The sequence below is a fragment of the Pleurodeles waltl genome, chromosome 11 (assembly GCF_031143425.1).
Source record: "Pleurodeles waltl isolate 20211129_DDA chromosome 11, aPleWal1.hap1.20221129, whole genome shotgun sequence".
NCBI lineage: Eukaryota > Metazoa > Chordata > Amphibia > Caudata > Salamandridae > Pleurodeles > Pleurodeles waltl.
Window position 1 is genome coordinate 206785020 of NC_090450.1, and position 11761 is coordinate 206796780.

The following is an 11761-nucleotide window of genomic DNA, read 5'->3' on the forward strand; positions in this document are numbered from 1 at the left end:
AGCCACGCAAAAACCTCCTTGTGCTGCTCTCCATAGTTTAGTACCTCCAAAGTAAATGCAAGGCAGCCTGCTTCGCTGCCTTGCATTACCTTGAGGAAGGGAGGCGTTCCATGGGTAGAGTAATGGTATGAACACAAATGGATTTTGGCGCATTATCAGATTCACAAACTGTTGTAAACCTTGGAATGCATCAAAATGGTACACCTCCCAGACCCACAGGTAAGGAGGAGAAATATCTTTATTTCTCCTTGTTACTTCCCTTTTATAGGTGTGATGTATTCCTCATCAGGCTAAAGAAAGGAAAATGCCTTTAAGAATTGTTTTTACGCAGGATGGTGTCCCCTCCTGCACAAAAAAATCCTGCCTGTAACGCAGACACCCTCACACCATGTTAGACAGCATACAATGCATCAGCACAAGGAGAGAGCAATAGTGCGTCATATGATTGTAGATCATTTCCTGCTGTGCTGCATCGCGTGAAATGTTAGTAATTCTGCCCCTGAATGTTGACACAGCCTTGAGGTGTGACTTACCATAAACAGAGGAAGATGTAAGGGTTAATAGATTCCTCAATCCATCAAATATGTTTTCAACCCTCTATCATCTGCTTTTCCTGAAGGTAATTAGTAGTGCAAGTAAATGGCTGCCCACGATATACCAACAATTACGACCGTGGTGTCAGAGAAGTATTATGACAGACGTCGGTACCATCATGATCTTGGTTAGTTGCATCACAGAGATAGGCACCATCATGGAAAGGATGGGCACAGTGTGCCACGGATTAAGGACATTATCCCAGGGCCCAGCATTATGAAAGGAGTAGGCCCTTTCCTACCACAGATGTAAACAATATGCAAAGTATTACAATGAATGAAAGCGATATCTCAGAAGTGAGTGGGACCCAATTCCCTCTTAAAATAGAAAAGCTGCATGCCAGAAGTGGCAGGTCCAAAGTGAAAGTCAAGATAAGAGAAATATTTTGATTTCGAATGTCCTAAATCCCTCTGATTATGAAACCCATGAGGCTCTCCAAAACAAGATAAGGGCTTGGTTTATAGATATAGTACGGCAAAGCGACCTAATTATTTAAAAAAAAAAAAAAAACATATTCCAGTATGGTGCAGGCAAAATCATTGCGTTTATAGAGGATGTGATAATAGCAACTTACCTGAGACATTAAGGAGCTACCTGGAGCTGGCAGTGTCAGTTACCTGGTCCTGGTAAATGGAATGCCCACAATTTCATACTTGATACCAAAGCACTCTGCCACTTTGCCTGGGGTTTAGCTAGAGGGGAGGGGTTTGGAGTGTCTGGGACTTGACACTCCCCAAATAAATGCTTCCTTGACTTGATAGATGGGTCTAGGGCCCCTGAGTCTGGTCGCCTCCCTCTGTGTAGGTTTTACTGGCGGTGAGCCAAGAGTTAAAGGCAAAACTGTGATCTTTTATGTAAGTGAGCGAGAGTGGCTGAATTACAAAACGTGAAACCAAACAACCTGGAATGAGCTTCCCTGCTTGACAGAATTGTATGATCCCAGGCCAGAGGTCTTCAAACTGTGGGGTGTGGTCCCCTGGGGACCGTGACAATTTCCAGGTGATCTCAAATGCTTCAGTAAGAATTTATAAATGAAAAAGGCCTCGAAGCCCGAATTTGATTATGTACAGCGTTTCCAGTCTGTATTTATAAGCTGCAGCTGAAGTGCTTTGCAGGGTCAAATATATGATTTAAAAAGAAGAAACGATTTTATTACTATTTTCTTCTGTTTTTTTCACCTGCAGATAATTGTAGATAAAATAACCACACCGTAAATGAAAAGTAATTTCACATTAAGACTTATTAAACCTCAATTGGTTAATGCAATAACTTCCAATGTCTGTGTATGAGGCTTTAGAGTTACAGAATTGAATCCTGTGTGCGCAGTGGGGAAAAGGGGATCATATATATATATATATATATATATATATATATATATATATATATATATATATATATACACACACACAGACATACACATATTTATATTTTTTAATAATATTATTTCATTATTTGGTACTTTTTACACATAGTAATACTATTTGGGCAAGATTTTGCCTCATTAGTACCAGTTTAACAACCAAATACACAAAAGAGCAAATGAAAACTGACCAGGTAGCTTTTGTAAGGGGCCCTCTACTGCATAGGAACACCTCACAAATGTTAGTAACTTTTGATTCGTTTAAGCTAGAAACATTTTTTTTTCTAAAATCTGCAGTTTATGCACCAGATGATGGATTATGTGGCAAATATGGCAGATCCATAATTACATGAAAAAAAGCACAGAATCGTATCATTCCAGTGCTCTGGGTTTGATGTTTAAGATAAAATAAGGGCAATCAGACTGTACCTAGTGCAAGCATTTTTAGAAATATCCATTAACAGGACATTTTCCGGAACTCAACACCCTTATGTCACTTGTCATCATGAAACTTTGAGTGACTCCATCACGTAAGGTTTATACTGGATCCCAAACAGCTCTACATTTGTTGAGTACCCAATTGCTCACATTTAAATTTCTTACAGGTAGCAGGCATCTTGGTCTTTGTCCCTCCCTCGGCTTCACAACACTTGAGGTCCCATTCCTTCCTTTTTCACTTTCACCCAGAGGCACCACAAGGTCCATATTAACTATTTAGAGATGGCTGTTTCTTTTCTGTTTCACAAAAGTATAGGAACTGGTTTTGTGAAATTTAAAAAAAACATAGGCACATCAGTCTCCACGGATCCTGTCCATTTCCACACGCAGTTATCTTTTCAGGTAAGATAAAGGGCAGCCATCAGTGTCACATTCAGACACAGAGCCTTGATCATCCGCACCCCTGGGGCTTCAGAGTAATGGCCCTAGAGAAAGAGGAAAAGAGTGAGATCCATGGATAACATCAAAGACATGGCCCAAAGAGAGGGTGCTATCTGGGGGCTGCATTTTTCATCTACAAATGGACAGACACAGCTCTTTCTTAGAGAGATGACCTGAGGAAGGTGGCAACATACAGGGCTGTTTTTTTATGAAAGGGCGGCACTACCATTAATGTAGCAGGTGTAGTGGCACTGGGACTAGTGGTACCCCAATTATGACTGTCATACTAGCAAAAAGTGGATTGGAGACCCATTTTCCTTGCTAGTATTAGGGCAAGGTCACCCTTGTAACCCAGGGAACAGGGCCCTAGAACCAGGTAAGTGGGCTAAGATGTGGGATTTTGTTCTCTTTTTTATTACACAAAGGGGAAGACAACCTAGCCTCTGAGCCACAGGCGTAAGAGTAAGTTTATAGAGGGCAGAGGATGAAGCCTGTTTTGCAGTACTGTAAGTATTATTGGTGCTGCAGGTACAATCACAGTGAGGTCCAGTGGTGTGAGGGGCCAACTAAACCCAATTATGGCTGTTTTACTTTCATTCCCTGTTTACATTAGGCCCTAGTGCACCCTTGCTCTGCCAATGTTTTTGGTCTCCTAAGTATAGCCCAAGGGAGGTGAATATTGAAGCAGAGAAGACAGCTTAGCTTGGGCCTTAGGGAGATGACAGAAGGGGTATGGGAAAATATCGGGCCCACTTTTTTAACACAGTGAAGAGAGTACATGTTTTGCAAGGCAGTAGCTATAATTAGTGAAGCAGGTAAAGTGCCACAGGATCCCAGGGGGTTGAGGGTCCCACTGCACCAGAACCATGACTGTCTTACTCTCCCTTGTATTCCCAGCCCCTGTGATCAGCTTTACCATTCCCGCTCCCCAAAGCCTTGCCATAAAGTTTTGAACAGGGGCACATCTTCAAAACATTTTCCTTAGGGGACTCAGAACAAAAAAGTTTGAAGATCTCTGTCGTAGGCGAATACATTATTTCACAGAGCTTTCTTTTTCTTTGTTATTACACATGTTCTTTTGAATACTTGAGTTCAGGATGTGTGCTGCACAATTCTTATATTTGATTTAATAGACTATAATGTTGTTCCATCTATGAAGAAATCTAGGCTACGTTTAGGGTTTACATGATTGACTTGCCTCTTAGTTCACTAATGGCACTGTGTTGGGAGTAAACCATGAATGTTTCTAAAAATGATCACTTTCAATAAATGTCTCTTCTATGTAGTGATATAAACTGATGTACTAAGGTAAAATGCTTTGACATGTTAAATGCACTTTTTTTTAATTTTGAAGAGATTGAATCATATTTTAACATTATGTTTGTAGCACAACATACATGTCAAACATAATGTCAACTTTCATAGTTCGGCTTGCACACGGACTGTTGGGGCCAAGCCACACCCGTGGTTCAGCTCTGGCTCGGCCCTCCCTATTAATTTGCTTGGGCACCCTCCTCTATTTGCAACTTGGGGTTAGTATCTGGTCTAGTCACTTGATACAATTTTGTAAAAGGCATTGGCTAGAAACATGGAGCCCTGCCAATAAGCACTGATTTTGCAATTTTACTGTCAAGGTTTCTTGTAGCAAAGGCTAAGAAGAGTGTTTGCAGTGAAAATAAATTTAAAATATGTGATTCCAGGGCAGGGAACCCTGGGCGTTGTGTTGTTTGTGACCATAATCATGAGTTCTCAGGGAGAACTACCAGGCCAAGGTGGGGCAGGCATGAGTGTAGCTTCAGCATGGTTGTTTGTGGTGTGACACCACTCATATGTATTTTTGGTTTGGTAGTTGCATCTAGGGGTCCGAGTCAAGTCTGCTATGTCTGTGTCAGTTTTTCTCATTATTTTCATTTCACCTACAGGTTTTCACTTGTTCATTTTTTTTGGATTGGGATTTTATTATACATAGTGACCGGTTTACCAAAAACGTCGCGTAAAAAATTGGGTTACTGGTTGATGGGGGTGAAACCTTACTAAAGCAGCTACTTATATCCTTGTCAGGCTGACGTCAAAAGCAAACTCAAAATTTACCTTTGCTCATCCCTCTTAGAGGCTATGTTTCACATTTCAACAGTAATGAAGTGGAAACAACACAAGAAAAATACCACACCAATTTAAAAGGATAGAGTAAATTTAAATAAATAAACCAAGATCAAATCAACAAAACTCCAATCAGTAGAAACAGAGATATGCATATTTAAAGATTTCAGTGACAATAGCGCCAAGAATCTCCAAATACAAAAAACAAGGTGATGGATGGAACACTTGAATTAATTCCAGCCACTGGCAATCACTTGTATCACTTCTCAATCCATATTTGTGTGCCCACCATGCCACCTCGATTTGGACTCAGCCATATGCAAATCAGTCTTGACCCTGTTCCTCATGGAAACAATCCAGCCCAAACTGTCAGGCCAGGTCTTCCCTGAACTGGAACATAAGCCACCCAGGAGCGTTTTCACTATAGTTGTTGTTGTAAAAAGCACCAATCGCCAACTAAGGTTATCTGGTCTGGGACAAAGTCATAAGTTCAGGCCAACCACGATGGAGTGTGGGCCAGCTACAGTGACCCAGTTAGGCCTGCTGAACCGGAGTACCATAAATCCTGATCGTGAAGAGCTATGGAGTCCTGTGTTGAGGATGCATCATGTAGCAGAGGTGATGCGAGATCCAGACGAGGAGATGCTTTGCACAGTAGCGGTTCTGAGAAGCGGTGAACTGCGAGAGAATCCTCATTTCATGGAGCAAATTAGATTTTGCACCCGTTAACAGGAGAATCCAAATTAGATGGTGATGTTTTATCAATTTGAATGTTAGAGGAAAGCTCATGACATATCAAGTTTACTTTTCCTTAAAAGAAGATTGCAAGGCTGTCACAAAAGGTCTGATTATTTTTTTAAACCATTTTTTATTATCATTTTCACCAAAAGCAACACAGGCAGTGTACAGAACTACCCTCGTTTGTTGATAACATACTTATAGCACTTCTGACACATCAGTGACAAGTACAATATCGGTAGGGGTTTCGAATCAATCAGTGCAATTTGGCGTTTACCAGGCAAAAAATAAAACACCCCCAAACAATTTCTAACAGTTAAATGAGGTGCCAATGTTCTATCACTAAGAATGTGAAAGATTAAGGCCCTGATTACAACTTTGGAGGAGGTGTTAATCCGTCCCAAATGTGACAGATATACCACCAGCCGTATTACGAGTTCCATAGGATATAATGGACTCGTAATACGGCTGGTGGTATATCCGTCACTTTACCGTCACTTTTGGGACTGATTAACACCTCCTCCAAAGTTGTAATCAGGCCCTTTGTAGCTGTATATCCTTGTCATGGCAGAACAATGAGTTCCCAGAAAATCCCTGTAGAAGGCCCATACAGGCGTCATTAGGTTATACAGTACTTGCAGAGTGGTAGTCAGAAATGAAACTGTGTTAGTGTGACAAACATGCATGCGTTTACAGTTATCCAGCGACGCACAGAGGGATAAGAGATAAGCAATCAATCAATCAATCATTGAATTTATAGAGTGCGCTATGTACCCGACAGGGTTTCGAGGTGCTGGGGGGCCAGGCGGGGGGGGGGGCTGCTAGCGTTCGAAGAGCCATGTCTTGAGGAGTCTCCTGAAGGTGAGGAAGTCCTGGGTCTGGCGTAGTGAGGTGGGGAGAGAGTTCCAGGTCTTGGCGGCGAGGAAGGAGAAGGATCTGCAGCCGGAGGTCTTGTGCTGGATTCGGGGGACGATGGCGAGGGCGAGGTTGGCAGAGCGGAGTTGACGTGTGGGGACGTAGAAGTTGAGTCTGGTGTTCAGGTAGGTGGGTCCGGTGTTGTGTAGTGCCTTGTGTGCCCAGTTTGAATGGTAGCATGCCCTCTAGCATATTAAATTCAGTAGAGGACACAACAAACAGTGGGCACTGGGACACTAGGCAATTAGACTTTTGCTGTAAGCGTGTAGATCAGACAGCAGCATTTTCCAGACAGCTGCAACCAGAGACTTAGCAGGCCGCAAATCTCTTCGTGCCTGGGCACCGCCACTACCCTCGACCCCATTTGAGCATCGCCCTACACCAGTATAACAGCCTCTGTAGAACCTGTGCCTTCCAGTGCATGGCACTGAGTCGATAGACCATCAATAGTGCCAACAAAAGGTTTGACTCACATCTGTAGTACTGGTCTTAATTGGATTACAATGGGCTTTAGCAGTTAAAAAATGTCATTTGGCTGAGTTGTTAGCTGACAATCTTAGCTGAGAAATAGGCCGATTTTTCTACCAAAGTCAATGCTTTATGTTCCCGAATAAGCATCTTATATTTACATATCTCGAGGGGGTCATAATTTTTACGTCACTTTTGCTTCTGCCTTCAGCATAGTTGTTTCTGAGATGTTAATTTGCCTGAATACCACAAAGCCGAGGGATTCATTCTGTGCCTCTTAGACATTTTTAGGGGGCTAAATGATCTACAGCCTTACCAAAGACTCCCCTCCAATGAACATCACCACTCCCTTTCCCCTTCAACATCCACTCCCCACCAGCACTTTAGATCAAAAATCCTCCACACAAGCTCACTACACCAATATCGCATATCACTACTCCACAAAAACAAAACAAAATACACACAAAATTACTTACTACATTCCATTACAAAATACATACACCCACTTCCACCCTCATTTGTACACAAATAATATACATCATAAACCACATTTTCACCTACATTTTAACATCAAAGACAAACACCTCCAATACACAATACTAATCCACCTGCCTTTAATCCATTGCACAATTTAGAGCTTTAAAACATGATCCACATGCTCCACCACCACCCCTAACACATACACCTTCTACCCTCAACATTCCCAAATGAAATAAACCACACACCACTCTTCACAATTTGTATTTTCTTGTTTATTACACAACTAGACTACACCACAAAATAACTGCACAGCCCACCACCTCACTCTCAACCACTATCCACCATCACTTAAACCCACAGACCCAACAAAATGCCTCCTAAGCCTGGTTGGATGAGGATAACAATGTAGACAAACACTACTGCTATTCCGATACAGTTAATAACATCAAAATTGCACCTACTACAAGCAGAAAAGATAACTCACTCTTCCAGGAAAAAGATTCACTCTTCCAGAAACCAAATTCACACCCCCAAGACACAGTCTTTAAACCACCTACCAATAAATGCACAATTCCTTTCTAAAAACAAGCACCACTTTTATGACCTACTCACAGACACACAACCTGACTTCCCCTTCATAACTGAATCATGGATGGTGGCTGACATGGTTCCTATACTGCATGAAACTGTCCCTCTACAATATCAAACTGTCACTCATAATTGTATAGGCAAAAGAGGAGGAGGAATAGCTGTTATATTCAAGGGAACAATAAATCTCACCAAAGCTCCGGCTCTTTCCATGCAAGGTTTTCAAGCCCTCATCACCAGACTGAACCTTACACCAACTTTCTCTTGTCACTTCTTCCTTTTTAAAGATCGTCATCTACCACTAGAACATTAATAGACGCAGCTCTAGACACAGTTTCAAACCTTCTGACACTGCACATCAACCTATGCACCCTTGGTGACCTAAACATATGGTTTGACAAATCTAACATGTATCATCCCAAAACTGTCATCACTAACCAACATCAGATCATCCCCAAAACCACACCCATCACTGTACACATCCTAGATGTCAATGTTGCCAATCATGAACTACTCTCCTCTAAAGAACTACTTTATTTATGTGGTCAGACCACCATCTGGTAGCTTTCCAACATAGGACGCTACCACTCTTTACACCTAAGGCCACCTTACCAGCAAGCACATATCGACCTTGGAACAAATTTAATTTTGAGGACCTAAAAACACAACTAACATCCAGTGCAGCTCTTGACACAAACAATTAAGTTAAAAGAACTCTATGAGTGGCTCCCAGAAGGTTTCAATATCCTAATTCCTCTAAAAGCAACAAAGGATTCTAAAAGACAAACACCTTTGATAAATGCAGAACTAAAAAAGATTTAAAAAATCAAATTGCAAAGCTACAACTCACTTGACACAAAACAAGCAACTCTCAAGATAAAGTTCACCTACACAAACACTACATAAAATACAAGTCATCTATAAAAAAAAGCTGAAACAATCTACTATTCAACCAGAATTCAGAATGCAAATTGTGTAAAATTAAGAATTTTGTGAAATCCTCACTGAATTTAGTAAGCCTAAATGCACAAAAGGAAAAAATGCTACTCTCACGAATTTACTGACAAACTGGCAAATCATTACACAAGCAAAGAAGACATGCTGGATATCTATTTAATAAAGAACAAAGAGTGAGTGAGAAAGGTGAAGGACTGCTCCACTTCCCTATCAAATTCAACAAACACTGAAAGAGAGCCTAGTACCAAGGTCCTAGATCCTGTGGTGCTCCTCACTCAGATGTGCTTGGAAACCCAGCAGATTTTTACAGGACCCTCACCATTAACACTAGTTAGTGGCATGTTGCTTCATAAGATTCCCATTTATGATGCCTAATGCATCTGGGTGTGTTACAATGTCTGATCCACTGTAGAACAGGTTTTGTTTGGTTTCACAGGGATCAAGAATATAAAATTACATTAAGGGCTCCCACCAAGGCAATATTTAATAATGGGAGTCTTAGGTGTGATTAAAAGCACAGGTGGATGTGCGAGGAGATTATTATGATCTCCCACATCTCAGGTCTACATGTTCCAGCCATCCTCCTAAATGCCCAAAGGGTCAAATGGCTGTCTTCAGGGCCGAAATATCCCTATAACCATGTGCTACTCCTACTTGTGTAGACATGCACATTCTGGCAAGTGGTAATTGCAAGATTGTTTATAACTTCCAATCTTCGTTAACAATCTTTATATAAATTTTAAGTATATTAGTCCTTTGTGGAATGGATAAAAACAAGCAGGCTAGCCGACTGCCCCTGTGACCTTTGTCTACTACAAATCTTCAAGAACATCCTTTTAACAACCTCTACTGCTACTCTAGTCAATACAATCCTCAATAATTTCTTGACAACAAGAGTTTTTCCTGAACATTTTAAGAAAGACATACACATGTCCATTATTAAAGAAAAAAACCTGGACCCTCAAAATCCAAACAACTAGATACCTATTGAAAATGGGCCGTTCCTTGGCAAAATATTAGAAAGAGCAGTATTCACCAAGATTTCTCAATTCATTGGAGAAAACTCTACGCTTTCCGAGTTCCAACCAGGATTTCATCCAGGAAGAAGCATAGAATCTCTCTAATCGCCATCTGGGATGACCTTAAAAAATCGGTAGACCACAAAGGGGTTGCTGCACTACTTCTCTTGGACCTTTCAGCTGCGTTTGACTTTGACATAGTTGATCATGACACTCTCATCCAAAGACTGTGCAAGCCAGCCAGCAAAGAGGTGAGTGGTCTTGATTGGAGCACATCCTACCTTCAAAATAGAACAAATGTCATTCATATTCCTCCTTTCTAATCCAACCAAGACACTACAAAAGCAGGGGTCCCTAGAGGATCCATCTTCTAACCCATGTTTTTTAACATCTACATGAAGTTGTTAGCTGCAAACATCGATGAATTTCAGCTCACCTGTTAAATTTGCGCAGATGACATGCAAATACTTCTTAAAGTGAAAAGCTCCAAAGCCATTGGAAACTCAAACATCTTCAGTTGCCTATGAACCATTGATCAGTGGATGACATGGAGCAATCTCAGATTGAATGTGTCCAAAATCAAAATACTCACCTGTGGCTATTGGAACAACTGTGATCCACTCACCCACTGGCCTGAAGATCTGGGACCACCTCCTAAAGTTTCTAAAGAACTAAAAAGAACTCAGAACTATCCTGGACTCCAAGCTATCAATGAATGCCCAAGTAGATACATTATCAAGCTCAAGTTTCAATACTATGAAAACTCTGCAAAGCATCTCCCCTCACCCAGGATGTCCACACAAGGCCCAAACTACTATCTCTCTTTTAATGTCTAAACTTAATTACACCAACAACATCTACCACGCATCAACTTTATCAACTATGAAAAGATTACAATTAATTAAAAACTCTGCTGCCAGACTATGCCTACATATAAAGCCGTAAACCTACATATCACCTGCTTTAAGGGCCCTACATTGATTTGTAAACATTTATACTCTGATTATTTACATGTACCCAAATATGTGTGTTTTTTGTATAAGTGCACGATTAAAAAAATACGTATTTTCTTATAGCTATGCCTAACAAATGTGCATAATACTAATGATTAAAATATACACATTTCTTTTAATTATACTGAATATGTATATAGATCATTACATAAATAGCATAAGTTATTTGGGTACGTGTTTAGGGGTCTCTATTTATTAAGATGACATGCATCACTATATATAAACACAAATATATACAAATTGTTTCTAAATATGAACCATTCAATACACGTATTACTTAAAGATATAAGTACATAAATTGTAAATAAGTATTTATTAAAAACAAAAATACTTAAAAAAGAAAATACGCTAATAAAATATACAAAATTATAAAAATAATATTGGTATCTATCTATCTATCTATCTACCTATCTATCTATCTATCGATCTATGTTTGAATATGTATATATATTATGCTTACTAGATGGATAAAGAAAATTAAATACATATATTTAAAATACATAGGTAAACACATATATATATGTATATATATATATATATATATATGTATATATATATATATATGTGTGTGTGTGTATATATATATATATATATGTGTGTGTATATACATATGGATTAACATAATATCTATGTATAAGTAAATCAACACA